Source organism: Cervus elaphus, chromosome 24 (assembly GCF_910594005.1).
Source record: "Cervus elaphus chromosome 24, mCerEla1.1, whole genome shotgun sequence".
Lineage (NCBI taxonomy): Eukaryota > Metazoa > Chordata > Mammalia > Artiodactyla > Cervidae > Cervus > Cervus elaphus.
The window spans coordinates 56,684,353-56,701,378 of NC_057838.1; the positions used below are offsets into that span (position 1 = coordinate 56,684,353).

Here is a 17,026-nt window from a genome sequence, read left to right on the forward strand (position 1 = left end):
AGCACGGCCTGAGATGGAGGGACTGAGGTTCCGAGCACGCGGGGAAGGAGGGCTGATGGTGGACGGGTGCTTGCCCGGGGTGACTCCTGAGCCCAAGAAGTCGCCTGCAAGTTTCCCCGTGTGGAGGACGGGGCTGCAGCAGCCTCCAGAGGGCAGCCCGGCTGAAAGTGCAGGCTCTGCATCTCCGCTGGATGCCGCAACTAACGACGGGAGGGCCCACGTGCTGCAAATGAGACCTGGCGCAGCCAGCCAGACAGATACTTTCAAAACACACATAGGTTCTGAAGCCGGATGCCCTGGGTTCAGATCTTGGTACTGCCATTAGCGCTGTCCCCGTGGGAAGCTGTATAACCTCTCTGAGCGCCCTTGTTTGACGTGAGAGAATATTATACTGCGGGGTCTGTGAACAAGAGTTGCCATGTTCGGGGTGTTCAGAGCAGGTTCGAGTCCACAGTGAGGGTCTGCTCTCGGTTAGCTAGCAAGGACGGAAGAAGTCTGGAAAGACTACACCCTGGAGAGCGGGGTCCCTGTGGGTACAACACCCCCAGCAGCCAGCTCAGTGCCAGGAAGGCCCTCCAAGTGTTTGGGGGAGCTCACACATCGTGGGCCCCTGGCTGTATGTTGCCAGATGTGTTTTCTTTGACTGGTAAAACATAAAAAATACAAAATTTTAGTTGCCAGCACTTGAAAGATCAGTATGTTCACATTCAAGGTTGCATTTCTGGCTACGACACGGAAGGAACTGGCCACCTGGGTCCACGGCGCCACAAGTCCCCAGCGCAGGGGACACTCAGCTGCACCCAAGCAGCCAGTGCCCGCCCCCCGACCCCACCCGTCCAGGCTGTGTGTCCGGTTGGCCAGTCTTTCTGCCACCTGACAGCCCGCAGGCTCACGCACTTGCCGTGGTCTTTGCCAGTTTTCCTTCTAAGTTTCTCAATGTCATCCTTAATGACATTGTGGCCCAAGCAACTGTGAGCAGTTACCATGTGCATCGTACCCTCGGAGGGGCTCACCACACGCCTCTTGCTGCAGACCCTGACCAGAGCTGCTCACCCCAGTGGTGACCCTCTGATGCTGATGCTGCCAACCCCGTGCTACAGACTCGGCCTCGAGGCTCACAGGCTTGAGCTTCTTCACCCTCTCTGACAAGCGTAGGCCCAGTTTACAGATGAGGACACTGAGACCAGAAGAGTCAAGTCACTCACTCTACCACTTGTCCATGGTTGAATAACACAGCACACTCATACAGAAATGAGTGGCTTAGAACCACAGCCATTGTATCCGCTTATGGTCCTGCGAGTCACCGACATGGGCCAGGTTAGCTGCAGGGGACCAGTGTCCCGCTGCTCTTATCTGGGGCCAGCAGATGGGCAAGGGGCTGGCTGATCCTCCACGGCCTCTCATACACACCAAGAGCTGGTTCTGGCTGTTGGTTGGGCCTTTCTCTCCACTCAGTCTCCTATCTTTAGGGATAAGGGGCGCCCTGGGCTCTTTCACACTGCGGGACCATATCCCCTGCAGGTGAGACTGGAAGCTCCAAAGTTCCACTAGAGTCATCCCTCTGCATCCACAGGTACAGGGTACTAACTGTGGAACTCAAACATCCTTGGATTTTTGTATCTGAGGCAGTTCCTAGAACCAATTCCCATGGACGTGGAGGCGTGAATGCATATCATGTCCACTGCATTTACTGGCCAAAGCAAGCCCACACACAGCCCAGATTCAAAGAGAGAAACACACAGCACCTCTCAATGAGAAGAGTGGTGAAGTCACAGTGCAAAGATCTGTACCAATTGTCAGAAGCTGCTGAAGACCTTCAGACAGTCTCCCTCGCAGGCCAAGAGTCCAAGAGGTCCTCTCTCCCGTGACAGCACCAGCAATAGGATTCCTTTCTTTCACCCCCAGAAACCAACCTTAAGCATGGTGCAGTGGGTAGGACGAAGACTTTGGAGTCAAGAAAACCTGGTTCCAAGCTCTGCTCTTTAGAGCTGTGTGTCCTTTGGCCAGTTACTTAACTTCTCTGAGCTTCATTCAGTATTCTCATGTGGATCATGAGGCTATGATGCTATAGGGTGCAGGTGAGGATGGCTACTCATGGAAGTAAAGGGCGTGGCACCAAACAGGACCTCAGGCAGCGGCATGAACGGCAGTCATGGTGGCAGCAATCACCCCCCGGCGTGGCAAGAAACCAGCCACATTCCTATCACCCTGCTTTTGATGACTCATGAGCCTCCTTGATTCAGCAAATTGCAGGGTGCTTCCTTGGAGGCACTGGGAGGGGGCTCCTGAAGGTTCTTGATCAGGCTCAGGCTGGGGAAGCAGAGGGTGGGGAGTCAGGATGGGCTCGGCCTCAGCTCAGGCGTGCCAAGTCCTCCCCCATCCCTGGGAAACTCCAAGGAATGTTTTCCCATGTCTTAGGAGAGACCTGTACCACGAGAAGGGTGGGGACCTACCTCCTCTTTACCGAGCAAGATCCTGGGGCGCAGGAGAGCAGCCTGGGCTCCTGAACCCCAGGTACACCCTGCATCGTGCCCCACCTGGCTGGCGGCAGGTAGCCAACTGGGCCCTCGTGGGAAGCCTTTGGGCCAACTGCGCTTCCTCTGGGCCGCAGGTTCTGTTTATAAAGTGTGAACAGTAAGACCTGTGCAACTCACACCACTGATTTGTTAGCAATTCCTCCCTCTTCCTGAACACACGCCCTGGGTGGCTTATTTTTTTAAGCTATTTTCTTTAAGCTTATTTTCTTTACATGACTGTTTGATTTCATGGCATCTGACAAAAAAAGAAAGGTCGCTCTTTCCATTTTACAGAAGAAAGAGAAGCCCCAGGAAATTAAGTGTCTTTCCCAAAACTACAGAGCTGGTCAGAAGCAAAGCTGGGTCTCGCTGATTACAGAGCCCTTGCTTTCATCCACAAGATAATAGCGCCTCAGGGTTACTGGGAAGAGACAAATGGCAGGCTAGAAACACTAGGAACCCAACATTTCATTCCTGACCCAGGCACTCGTCCTAGTTTTCAAGCTGAGACCACCTCAGAGGCCTTCATCCGAGTTCACACGCTTGTGCAAGGATTCCCCGGTGTGGGTCAGACAAGGTTCCCCTCCACACATGAACCGGACCAGGGAGACCCCAATGCTGGCTTTACCACCGGCGACGAGACCTCTACCGTCCGGACGGCGGCCCCACTCTGGCCACGACCTTGCTGTGGCTTTGGGCGAATCCCCCACCTTCTCTGGGCCTTACTTCCTGACATGCGCACAAGAGTTTGGTCAGGGTCACGTGAATGAGTTTGATTTCCCGTTTCCTAGTTTCGCCTCCCAGGAATTTGAAGGCACGTGGAGATGGAGAACAGGCCTCAAACCCCACTATGTGGAAAGAGAATGCAACTGGAAACTGGGGCGACGCAGGGAAGGCATGACAGTGGCACGTGCCCTCCTCCGGGGCACACGCCCTCACACCCACAGGTCTCTGGCGCGAGCTCTGGCGGGCAGAAGGTGGCGGCGCAGGACAACTCTGAGCGTCGAAATCAGAAACGCCTGCACGATCTTGGGCAAGAGCCTCGACCTTTCTGAGCTCCCATTACCTGGCCTGTGAAAGGGGCAAACCCCGTGCAGGGCGCCGGGCCGGGGAACCCAGGAAAGGGTTCGCCTGGCAGTAGGCCAGCGGTGACCACTCATTAAACAGAAGCTCCTATCTTACTATCCTAACCTGCAAGCCCTCCTGTCTGCAGGGATCCCTCCCGCCCAGGAGAGAGAAGCCTGGGGCAATTTCTTAGTGGCAGATGGCTCCTGAGTTATTCCAACACACTCGCTCCTCTGCACGCAGCTGGGCCCCAGGCCTTCCGCAAGGTGCGGGAAAGAGGACACCCTCTTGTGCCTCCAGCTGCTCCACGTGACCCCCAGGTCGTCCAGGCCGAACCTTCCGGAGGCTGCACGGCGATTGCTTGGAGCCTCCACACGCCGGCAGGAAAACCACACTCGGAGCACGTTCTCAACGGGCAGTGTAAACCACTTGAATTCGGGTCTCACAAACCAAGAAACCAGTTCTAAGTGTTTTCACCTCTCCCACTGCTTCCTTCTAAATTTCATTAGGGCTCACAATTTGTATATCCACTTACAGTGTAATGTGATTTAAATGGCTGACCGTAACTGTTAGCGATGGAGTTTTCCCGGGGCGCGGGGAGCCGAGAGGCAGCAGGGACCTTCTTCCAGCGCGGCCAGGCCCTTCCGCACCCGGGCGGTCGTTTTATAAGCCTGGATGTGGCTCATCAGACGCGGTGTCCGTCCTTGGAGATGGGAGGGCCTGCCTCTTGGCCCCCTTCCCTCTTCACCCCACAGTCACTTTTGTTCTTGGAGGCCGAGCTGTCTTGGAGTTTTCGGCATGCAATAAAACACACCCGACCGCAGGCCCCGCGTCGAGCCAGGACGGCTGGGGGAGAAGCCAAGCCCCTTGGCCGGCCGGCTACATGGTTAGGCGGAATTGATAGTGTGTGTCCTGCTCTGCGGCTTTCCTTTTTGTTTTGGCTTTGTAACTAAAACAGAGCTGATGCCTCGGAGATGGGCTGTTCAGCTTTATTTTATTTGCATCAGTGTTTCACACACATTGTGTGTGTTTGTGTGTGTGTTTGCGGGGGAGGTAAGCAGTTATCATGGATTGAACTTGGGTTTGAATCCTCGCCCTGTCTCCTTTGGGGATGATAGGCAGGACCTTGTGCCTCTCTGAGTATCCATTTCCTCATGTGGAACAGGAAGCTGGGTGTTCCTGCCTTGCAATAACTGATTAGGTGAAGTGTCTAGAACTGCATTGTCCAGTGCAGGAGCCACTAGCCACGTACAGCTATTTCAATTTAAGTAAAATAAAAAAGTAAGATCCCACATGCTGCAGCTAAGAGCTGACACAGCCAAAGAAAGAAAGACGATGTCATTCATTTAAAAAATAGCAACAATAAAATATCCAGTTCCTCAGTTGCACTAGCTGCGCTTCACATGCCTAACAGTCACACAGCCAAAGTGACGGTGATCCTACAGGACTTTCCCACTCTGAGAACAGTTCTGCTGGGAGCACTGGCCCGGAACCACACCTTGACCCACTAGACGCTCAAGATGGACCAGCAGGAGGAACCGGGGGCCGCCGCCATCGGAACCAGAACCTGCGGTGGACAGGGGCTGGTTTAAACCAGAAAGACATCATCCAAGGTGCAGCTTCCCCAGGATGGAGAACGTGAAACTCACATATCAGCTGTCTTGCTGCAAGGACCCGTTTCTCGTACATAGAATGCCCAGACGTGGGAAAATACCCCCCAGAGAGGCAGATGCCACAAGAACTGCCACGACTGCGAAGTGCAGAATGGAAGCTGTCACTGCGCAGCCGTGCAGAGTGCTGTCGGTTCTGGCCCAGGTTGGTCACGGTTCTTTGGGTGGCAGTCCCAGAATCCCGCCCCAGCTGGAGGAAACCACCGCTCCGTGGAAGATGGTGTCAGGTCTCCTGGAAGCCAACGAGGCCTCGAGCCATGGGGTGGCTCCGGGGACCTCAGATCAGAGATTCACAGACCTGCCTTCTGCTGCGTGCTCCACATTTGTCAGTGCTCTAGAATCAGCTGGAATATTCTAAGATATAGATGCTGGAGCTCGCTTTTGGACATCAGACTCATTGTGCTCAGAGGGAGTCCTGGGAGTCTGTTCCTTCTGGGCGCCTTGGGTGAGGCTGAAACCTCTGCTCCAGATGTGCACTCCCAAGTCTCCTGTGTTTCTAGAAATCTCCCTGCCAGGTTGAATACCAGGCCCCTGAGCGGGGATCTGCCACTGTTCAGTCGGCACGCTTGGGGGTGGGGGTGGGGAGCTGAGCCTGACTCCTGGGGTCTAAATCCCTAGAATTAACATAGGACCCTGCAACCCCCATTCTGGGTCTTTATTCAAAAGAACCTGAATCAGGATCTCAAAAAGCTATCTGCACTCCCATATTCACTGCAGCTTTATTCACAACAGCCAAGATCTGAAAAGAGCCTAAACGTCCATCAACAGATGAATGGATAACGTACATACACAAGGAAATATTATTCAGCTTCAAAGAAAACAAAAAGCCCAGAAATGCTGCCATACGTGACAACACAGATGAAACTGGAGGACAGACGTGACGCTAAGTGAAGGAAGCCAGTCCCAGGACAGGTACCGCGTGATTCCACTTACATGAAACATCCAAAATAGTCCAGCGCCTACAGAGAGAGAGACCAGAAGGGCGGTTGCCAGGGGACGGAGGGGAGGGGGAGGTGGGGGCCGCTGTTCAAGGGTATAGGGTTTCAGGCATGCAAGAAGAATAAATTCTAGCGACCTGCTGTACACCCCTGCGCCTGCCGTTAACAATACTGTATTGTACAGTTAAACTTTGTTAAGAGGTAGATCTCCTGTTAAGTGTTCTTGCCACAACTTAAAGGGGGGTAAAAAAAAGAGAGAGAGAGAGAGAGCTCTGATGAGGTGTCCAGAGAGCGCACACATGGCTCCTGCAGGGCAATGCCGTTTCAGGACTGTATTTTGTGACGTCTAGGGGTGCTGAGGCAGTCTGTCATGCAGTCACAGATAACTGATTCAAAGAGCTATGTTTTATTTTCTTTTGGGGGGAAACCATTTCTCTTACTATTTAATGTGTTGTTGATTTCGCAACTTTTCAGTGAAAAACTTAGTCCTGAGAATACGTGATTTTAACAGGTGAGTCACACGCCTGACTTGCTGATATCCAGGGGGCTTCATCTCATTTTTGCCCTTAGACTAAATGCTCTATTTCATAATGGAAATGAATGGGGAAAACTATTCGTGTGTGTGTGGGTGGGGAATGTCTGAATAGCAGGGCACAAAAGTGTTCACAGCAGCAGAGTCAGTTTTTAATTTGATTAATGTTTATGTTATAATATTGATAATGAATTTTTTTCAAATAAGTCATTTTAACATATAAAAGGATATATGAAATAATGGTTGACATGTGTGATTATGCCTGGGAAAACTGTGGAAAACGATCTCTGTCGGCTACCTTCAGGTTTGAAATTAGAGAAGTTTTGGGTCCCAGGGTGGAGAGTCGCTCAGGAGTTTGGCAGTTGTTATCACACTCCTCCCTGCCCAGGAGTCAGAGAAGCAGGATGTGCTAGGATAGTTCCTGAATGTCAGACTAAGGACCCTTAAGGAGTTTTTTCTTTGTACTTGGGACAGTGCTCAGTGCTGACAATTATTCTAAAGTGCTGAGGGAACAGATAAAGAATTTAAGTCAGACTCACAGGGTGAAGCTTGGAGAGGGGGGAGAATCGGAGTGCTAGTGGTAAAGAACTCGGCTGCCAATGCAGGAGATGTAAGAGATGTGGGTTCGATCCCTGGGTCGGGAAGATCCCCTGGGCATGGCAGGCCACTCCAGTGTTCTTGCCTGGAGAATCCCATGGACAGAGGAGCCGGGCGGGCTGCAGTCCAGAGGGTCACATAGCACCGGACAGTACTGAAGGGACTAAGCATATATACACGCATACATGGTGAAGCCTGGAGAGGAGGGATAACTGGAGGATGTTTACTTGACACAGAGCATCTGGGTTCCCTTACGTCTCTGACCTGGGGCTGGAAGAACAGGGGACCGAGGACGTGTGGCTGAGCGGTTGTGGCCTTCAGCGGGGGTGACTGAGGAGCTGGGCCAAACAGCAGTGGAGATCGGCCCCCTCGGCCAGCAGTCCAGGGAAGCGAAGCTGTGGTGAGCACAGGGAGGTCCTTCCATTTGAGGCTGCGGTAAAGCGGGATGGCAGGGTCCTGGCAGGCAGTGTGTCCCAGCAACGGAGGAAGCTGGGAGGGAGCTCCCCCTGGGCTTCACCAGAGCTGCCTGCCCCCTTGCCATGGACGTGTTTTCTCAACGACTTGAAGATACAAATGAATTAAGGGCATCTTACTCATTTGTTCACTTGCTGTCTTGCTTGCAAACAGGAACTTTCATTACTATTATTATTCATAATTATAAACTTATAATTTATATGTACAATTATTAATATCAAATAATGTTTGCACCTCAAAATCTATTGGGTTTGGTATCAATATGGCTATGGTTGTCTTCTTTCGGTTGGTACTTGTCTCTTTCAATCCTTTTATTCAACTGCTCTGAATCTTTAGATTTTGAGTATTTCTTTTAAACGTCCAGAGTTGGATTTTCTTTACTCTGACAACCTTTTACTCTTTGTCTTTTAACTTAAAAGTCAGTTCATTACAGTAACTGTGATCATTGATATATTTTGAGCTTTCTATTTGTCCTACTTTTTCTTTCTTTGGGCTTCCCTGGTGGCTTAGCTGGTAAAGAATCCACCTGGTTTGATCCCTGGGTTGGGAAGATCCCCTGGAGAAGCAAACGGCTACCCACTTAAGTATTCTGATCTGGAGAAGTCCATGGACTATTCCATGGGGTCACAAAGAGTCAGACACAACTGAGAGAATTTCACTCACTTTCTTTCTTTCATCTATCTTCCTTTTTCTTTGGGGTGAGTAGTGTTTCTTTTTCCTCATTCCACTTTCTGACTTTTTTTTTTTTTTTTGAAAACCACATTTCCTACTTTTTGATAATGTGGATACCTAATATGCTTAAACATTTATATTGAAGACAGTCAAATGTTAATCAGTACCTTGATCCTCATCTCAAACAACGTGAGGTTCTTAGATGATTTCAATTTTAGTTTTTCTCCTAATGTATATGCTTTTATTTGACCAGTGTGTTAGTTGTTTAGTGCCCTAAAATAGACACTGCAAGTATTATTTTATAAAGTTAGTGTTCATTTAGATTTTCCAACATATTTGCCAAGATCTTGTTTCTCAGACCATCTGTGATTTGTATTGACCTTGCCTAGTGCTGAAAGTACAGCCTTTAGATGTTCTTTTAGTGAGTTATCTTAGTGGGAATTATCTTAGCTTTTATTTTATGGAAAGTGTTTTTATTTAACCATCAGTCTTAAGTGGATGTTTTTCTGGGTATAAATCACAGTTCTTCATCCGTTTCTTTCTTTTTTTTTTTTTTAATTTATTTTATTGAGGTAACATTGGTTTATAACATTAGTTGCATAGTTTTTTTTTGTTTTTTTTTTTTTAATTTTTTTATTAGTTGGAGGCTAATTACTTCACAACATTTCAGTGGGTTTTGTCATACATTGATATGAATCAGCCATAGATTTACACTTATTCCCCATCCCGATCCCCCCTCCCATCTCCCTCTCCACCCGATTCCTCTGGGTCTTCCCAGTGCACCAGGCCCAAGCACTTGTCTCATGCATCCCACCTGGGCTGGTGATCTGTTTCACCATAGATAGTATACATGCTGTTCTTTTGAAACATCCCACCCTCACCTTCTCCCACAGAGTTCAAAAGTCTGTTCTGTATTTCTGTGTCTCTTTTTCTGTTTTGCATATAGGGTTATCGTTACCATCTTTCTAAATTCCATATATATGTGTTAGTATGCTGTAATGTTCTTTATCTTTCTGGCTTACTTCACTCTGTATAAGGGGCTCCAGTTTCATCCATCTCATTAGGACTGGTTCAAATGAATTCTTTTTGACGGCTGAGTAAAATTCCATGGTGTATATGTACCACAGCTTCCTTATCCATTCATCTGCTGATGGGCATCTAGGTTGCTTCCGTGTCCTGGCTATTATAAACAGTGCTGCGATGAACATTGGGGTGCACGTGTCTCTTTCAGATCTGGTTTCCTCAGTGTGTATGCCCAGAAGTGGTATTGCTGGGTCATATGGCAGTTCTATTTCCAGTTTTTTAAGGAATCTCCACACTGTTTTCCATAGTGGCTGTACTAGTTTGCATTCCCACCAACAGTGTAAGAGGGTTCCCTTTTCTCCACAGCCTCTCCAGCATTTATTGCTTGTAGACTTTTGGATAGCAGCCATCCTGACTGGTGTGTAATGGTACCTCATTGTGGTTTTGATTTGCATTTCTCTAATAATGAGTGATGTTGAGCACCTTTTCATGTGTTTGTTAGCCATCTGTATGTCTTCTTTGGAGAAATGTCTGTTTAGTTCTCTGGCCCATTTTTTGATTGGGTCATTTATTTTTCTGGAATTGAGCTGCAGGAGTTGCTTGTATATTTTTGAGATTAATCCTTTGTCTGTTTCTTCATTTGCTATTATTTTCTCCCAATCTGACGGCTGTCTTTTCACCTTACTTATAGTTTCTTTTGTAGTGCAAAAGCTTTTAAGTTTCATTAGATCCCATTTGTTTAGTTTTGCTTTTATTTCCAATATTCTGGGAGGTGGGTCATAGAGGATCTTGCTGTGATTTATGTCAGAGAGTGTTTTGCCTATGTTCTCCTCTAGGAGTTTTATAGTTTCTGGTCTTACATTTAGATCTTTAATCCATTTTGAGTTTATTTTTGTGTATGGTGTTAGAAAGTGTTCTAGTTTCATTCTTTTGCAAGTGGTTGACCAGTTTTCCCAGCACCACTTGTTAAAGAGGTTGTCTTTTTTCCATTGTATATCCTTGCCTCCTTTGTCAAAGATAAGGTGTCCATAGGTTCGTGGATTTATCTCTGGGCTTTCTATTCTGTTCCATTGGTCTATATTTCTGTCTTTGTGCCAGTACCACACTGTCTTGATGACTGTGGCTTTGTAGTAGAGTCTGAAGTCAGGCAGGTTAATTCCTCCAGTTCCATTCTTCTTTTTCAAGATTACTTTGGCTATTCGAGGTTTTTTGTATTTCCATACAAATTGTGAAATTCTTTGGTCTAGTTCTGTGAAAAATACCGTTGGTAGCTTGATAGGGATTGCATTGAATCTATAGATTGTTTTGGGTAGAATAGCCATTTTGACAATATTGATTCTTCCAATCCATGAACACGGTATGTTTCTCCATCTGTTTGTGTCCTCTTTGATTTCTTTCATCAGTGTTTTATAGTTTTCTATGTATAGGTCTTTTGTTTCTTTAGGTAGATATACTCCTAAGTATTTTATTCTTTTTGTTGCAATGGTGAATGGTATTGTTTCCTTAATTTCTCTTTCTGTTTTTTCATTGTTAGTATATAGGAATGCAAGGGATTTCTGTGTGTTAATTTTATATCCTGCAACTTTACTATATTCGTTGATTAGTTCTAGTAATTTTCTGGTAGAGTCTTTAGGGTTTTCTATATAGAGGATCATTTCATCCGTTTCTTTACTCATAAAATATTATGATAACCAAGCTGTGTGCTAGACACTGAGGATCAGGTGTGATCTAGCGCACACTGTCTGTATTCCCATGGGATTAACCAGATGGGAAAACAGACACTCAAACCAGTACACCCAGAAACATGAACGTGCCAGCGGAGCCTGACATGAAGGGCTCTCGGTGCTCTGAGAGTTTCTACGAGGAAGCTCGTCCCAGTCGGGGGACCGGGGAAGGTTTCCCTCAAAGAAATGAAAATTGAGTTGGGGATTAAACCAAAGCTCAGTGAATAAGTAGGAGTTACCCTGGGCACAGGCAGAGTTGGAAAGAGTGGAGTCAGGAGAGTATTCCAGCCATGAGAAATAGCAAATGCAAAGGTCCTCTGTGGTATGGCATGTCTGAGAAGCTGGAAGATGGCCAGTGGGACTAGATGACCAAGAATGGAGGGGACGGTGGCCAGCGAGGCTAGGAAGTTCAGCTGGAGGTCAAGAAGAGCTTGCAGATTGTGGTGAAGATTTGGGGCTTTCTACTAAAATGATATCTTTCCATTTAGAATTCATAGTGGAGAAGTTGAAGGAAGTAGATAAGGAAAGAGGAAAGGCAGCTAGCCAGACAGGTTTGATTCCCAAGGATAAGACCCTGTCTAAAGTACAAGGCACTCGCTATTGAAGTCCTTCTGCTAACAGTCTGTAGCCAGACATAAACCTAAACTTCCCATCTAGGATGTTCACAACTTGCTAAAGCTCATTTCATCTAAATGAGAAAGGTAGATAATCAACAACTTTTCCTTGACTCACTTTTCAAAATGGTTGACAAAAAGCATTAAAGTTAGTGTCAGCAATCTCCCGTCCCATCCTCTGCTCCTGTCCCTGCTCTGTCCCTCCCCAAATACACCATGGAAAAAAGACAGTCTGTTTTCAGCAAGTGTGGTTGGGACAATTGGACAGCCACGTGCACATCAATGAAGTTAAACACATTCTCTCACTATCCACAGAAATAAATTCAAAATGGCTCAAAGACTTAAACCTAAGACATGACACCCCAAAACGCCTACAAGAGAAAATAGGCAAAACACTCAGATATAAATTGCAGCAATGTTCTCTTAGGTCAGTGTCCCAACGCAACAGAAATAAAAACAAAAATACATAAATGGGACTAATAAAACTTAGCAGCTTTTGCACAACAAAGGAAAATCATAAATAAAAGACAAGACAATGTATGGATGGACGGGGAGAAGCTATCTGCAAATGATGCAACTGACAAGGGCTTAATTTCCAAAATACACCAATAGCTCTTGCAGCTCAATAACAAAAAAACAATCCACTTAAAAATGGGCAGAGGACCTAAGTAGACATTTCTCCAAAGATGATATATGGGTGGCCAATCAGAACATGAGAAGATGCTCAACATCACTAATTATCAGGGATATGCAAATCAAAACTACAGTGAGGTATCGCTGCATGCTGGTCAGAATGGCCATCATTGAGAAGCCTATCAATAACAAATGCTGGAGAGGACGTGGAGAAAACGGAGCCTTTCTACACTGTTGGCAGGAACGTGGTTGGTGCAGCCACTATGGAGAATAGCATGGAGGTTCCCTAACACATTATTGATCAGAGACATATTAATATGCCTTTTGCTACTTGAATATTGTTGACTAGAGACATATCAATACGTTTTTAGGGAGTGATACAATTAACATTATTGTGCGAGGTTGTTAGAGCTTAAAATCGATCACAGGTTTATTATATAACTTGTGATTGTCATCATCATTCACATTTTGCTCCATTAGGTTTTTGTACCAATCATGAACATTATAGACACAAGTTTATTACCGTAAAATTTTCAAAAATGACTCATCACAAAAAAATTGCAAAAATGAGTGGAGATTTCTTTCAGTGAATTTTATGCAAATATTTTCTCTGATTGTTCAAGCAACATATATACTAGTATCTCAGAAGATGATAGTTCTTCAGAATATAGTTCTGATTCAGACGATGTGAATATTAGACCAACAGAAAGACAAAAAACCTTACTGATTCTGATACAGACAGTGAAAATGGAGTGCATGGTGATGGAGAATGCGCCTTTGCTTCTGCATAAGAGTGGACTGAAGACAGCATTTCATGAAGACTTTCTAGGTGTGTCAGGTGTAACTACTGAATGTAATAACCCACAGTGTTTGTGAATAACAGATTTAATTTCAGGTAGTGACTTTTTTCGAGCTGGTTGCTTCTCAAACTTGTATCACCAACAGAATGCAAAATCATATAAAAACTATGGTAAGGCCTTAAAATGGACTGATATAGCCACTAGTGACATGAGGAAGTTTCCTGGATAATAATTTTGATGGGACAAGTAAGAATCACAGTGGAAAGAATATTGGTTGACTGATACCTTACTTGAAACATCTATCTTTCCAAAGTTTATGACAAGAAGAAGATTCAAACAAATAATGACATTTCTTCAGTTTAATGACAACTTGGCAACTCCACTTCCTACAGAGGGAATTTCAAAAGTTAAGCCTCTTCTGGATTATTTTCTATCAAAATTTCAATTGCTGTATATACTCACACAAGAGCTATCACTTGATGAGACAATGATAAAAGTGAAGCGGATGATTCTGATTCAAAACCTAAAGTCCAGGAAAACTCACAAAATATGGAATTTTGGTCAGAATGGTTAGTGAAAGTGAAAGTGGACATATACGCAACCTTGAGATTTATACCTTGAGGGGAAGGGAAGAAACTAAGAAACAATATTATTGGTAGTAACCATATTTTGGGTCAGGGAACCATGCCATGTTTACCAAGACAATTATTATAATGGTGTGTGTCCACATCTGAAATATTGTTGAAAAATAAAACCAGAGTTTGTTGGACTATAAGAGAGAATCATGGTCTACCAAACCAATTTAAGGAGAAATCGAAAAATCTACAGAGGGGCGAAATGACATTCTTATGGAAGGGGGAAGCAATTCTTACACGGAAAGACAAGAGGACTGGCTATCACGTAACTAACCCCATTGGCACATTTAGAGTATAATAAATATATGAAAGGAGTTGGTCAATCCATCAGTATCTGGCAAACTTTAATATCCTCTGGAAAACTTGAAAATGGTATAAGACAGTGGGTTTCTATTTGAATAACTGTAGTTTGTTCAATGCATTTAAAATTTATTATATAAAAAAAATAAATAAAAAAATAAAAAAAAAAAAAAAAATAAAATAAAATAAAATTTATTATAGCCTTAATGCTCCAAATAAAATGCCTGACAAGCAATTTCTCTTGGCAGTACCTAGATAATGGGTCACTGACCATTCTGGTGAATAAAGTGGTAGGCCCACACCTGGTCCTTCTTGTGGCATTTCTAAAAGAGCCCCCGGCAGACAGCCACCCTACTGAGTATCAGGTAAAACAAAAGAACATATTCTAGACGTAGTAATACCCACAGAACTAAAAATAAAAGGTTACCAGAAAGTACAGAGGCTGCTCTTCCAGCACAGGGAAACACTGTGTATTTGTAATCGGTGTTCTCTTTCCCCGCACAGAGGTGTCTGCTACACCGCCTATCACACTATGTCACGTCATCTAGTCAATCAGTCGTGTCCAATTCTTTGTGACCCATGGTCCGTAAGGCTCCTCTGTCCATGAAATTCTCCAGGCAAGAATGCTGGAGTGGGTTGCCAGTTCCTTCTCCAGGGGATCTTCCCAACCCAAGAACTGAACCCAGGTCTCCAACTTGCAGGCAGATTCTTTACCATCTGAGCCATGCTTTAGCGAGACATCTACAAAGTTTCAAACAAATACATTAAATGCAAGAAATTGTTGATATTTACTCAAAGGCAGGTGTTTCAATATTCACACATAACGAATTGCTGGTCATAGGCATTAGTTCCTGCAAAAATCACCCAGTTAGTAATGTGTTAAAACTAAAAGTAGAGTTATCATATGATTTAGAAATACCCACTCCTGGGCATGTATCCAGGCAAAATTCTCATTTGAAAAGATACTTGCACCACTATGTTCATCACATCACTATTCACTACAGCCAAGACAAGAAACAATCTAAATGTCCAATGACAGATGAATGAATAAAGAAGATGTGGTACATATACACAATGGAATATTACTCAGTCATTAAAGAGAATGAAATAATGCCACTTTCAGCAACATGAATGGACCTAGACAGTGATTACCACACTACATGAAATCAGAGAAAGACAAGTATCATATATCACTTATATGTAGAATATAAAATACAATATAAGTGAACTTATTTACATAAATAGAATCTCAGACATAGAAAGCAAACTTACAGTTACCCAAGGGGAAAGGGAGTGGAGAGGGATAAATTGGGAGTTTGGGATTAGCAGATACAAACCATTATATATAAAATAGATACAGAAGAAGGTCTTACTATATAGCACAGGGAACTATATTCAATATCTTTTGGGAGAGATCAAGATGGTAGAACAGAAGGACATGGAGTTCTCCTCCTCCCACAAATACATCAAAAAATCTACATGTGGAAAAATGCTCACAGAACACCTACTCAATGCAGGCAGAAGATCTCCTAGGATCAAAACTGCACGAAAGGGCTTCCCGGGTGGCTCAGTGGTAAACAACCCGCCTGCCAATGCAGGTGACACTGGTTCCAGCACTGGTCCAGGAAGATCCCACATGCTGCGGAGCAACTAAGCCCATGCGCCTCAACTACTGGGCCTGTGCTCTAGAGCTCGGGACCACAACGACTGAACCCATGAGCTGCAACTACTGAAGCCCACGCAGCCCAGAGCCTGTGCTCCGCAACCAGAGAAACCACTGCAATGAGAAGCTGGCATACTGCAGCTAGAGAGTAACCCCTACTCACCGCAACTAGAGAAAAGCCCAGGTCTCATTGAAGATTCAGCACAGTCAAAATTAAATTATTAAAATTAATTTATAATAATATTATAACTATATCATACTTATATAATATTATTATAATATCAATTTATAATTTATAATAATAATAAACCTGCAAGAAAGATCACCAAGTGACCATGTACAAAGGAAGGGGAAAACAAAATGGATTCAACATGGGCCTGCACCCCTGGGAGGGTGCTAGGAAACAGGAGAGGTTCCCTCACTCTGGGAACCCCCTTCAACAGCTGGGAGATCAGCCAGGACAGGAAGGAACTTCACAGGCTCAGAGCAGAGTGTGGCAATGAGCCTGTGGCGGGCCGACAGAGAGGAACCACGTGGACCTTGGCCATTTCTGTTGGCTGCAGTCCACAGCCTGAGTCTTGCACCTGCTGGCGTGCGCAGTGGCTGGGTGCTGAAACTCAGGTTTCAACAAAAAGATCAGGAGAGAGGACTGGGGCTGGCTGTGGGGAGACAACCCCAAGGGGATAGAATTTGTATCCACCCCTGGCTGCACTGCAGGTATAGGCAGGATGGAAGCCCAGCCCAGGTCGACCATCGAAGCCCCCTCGTTAATGCACGTTTAGAGAGAAGGCTGAGGCCCACCACTGCACCTTCTTTCCCGAGGGCTCACAGTGGGGGTGGCTCCACCTCTATGAGGTCTGCGGGTGTGCAGCCATGGGCTGACCACACGTGTAGGCGGGGCTGAAACTCTGAGCCAGTCACCCTGGTCCATGTGATTTCAGAAGTGGGGCTGAAACTTAAGCTGTATCTTGGCACCTTTGGAGGACTGATGCTGCTGGCACCTTTGTGAGCTCAATGCCTGAGTGACATCTGAGCTGACTGCAGGTATTCCCACGGTGGGGTGCGTCCGCATCAGCTGCTGCAGGCTTTGTGGGTGCAAGCATGTGGAGGTGAGGCCAGGGTCGGGGCTCACCCCATAGCTTCCACGGTGGGTCCAGGCATGCGACCGCA

General features: G+C 45.9%; 1 long non-coding RNA gene across 1 annotated transcript in view; it reads right to left on the reverse strand.

The window, feature by feature from the left end:
• LOC122682653 overlaps window positions 1–17,026 on the reverse strand; it is a 277,721-nt gene that overhangs the window by 5,846 nt on the left and 254,849 nt on the right. The window lies entirely within an intron of this gene.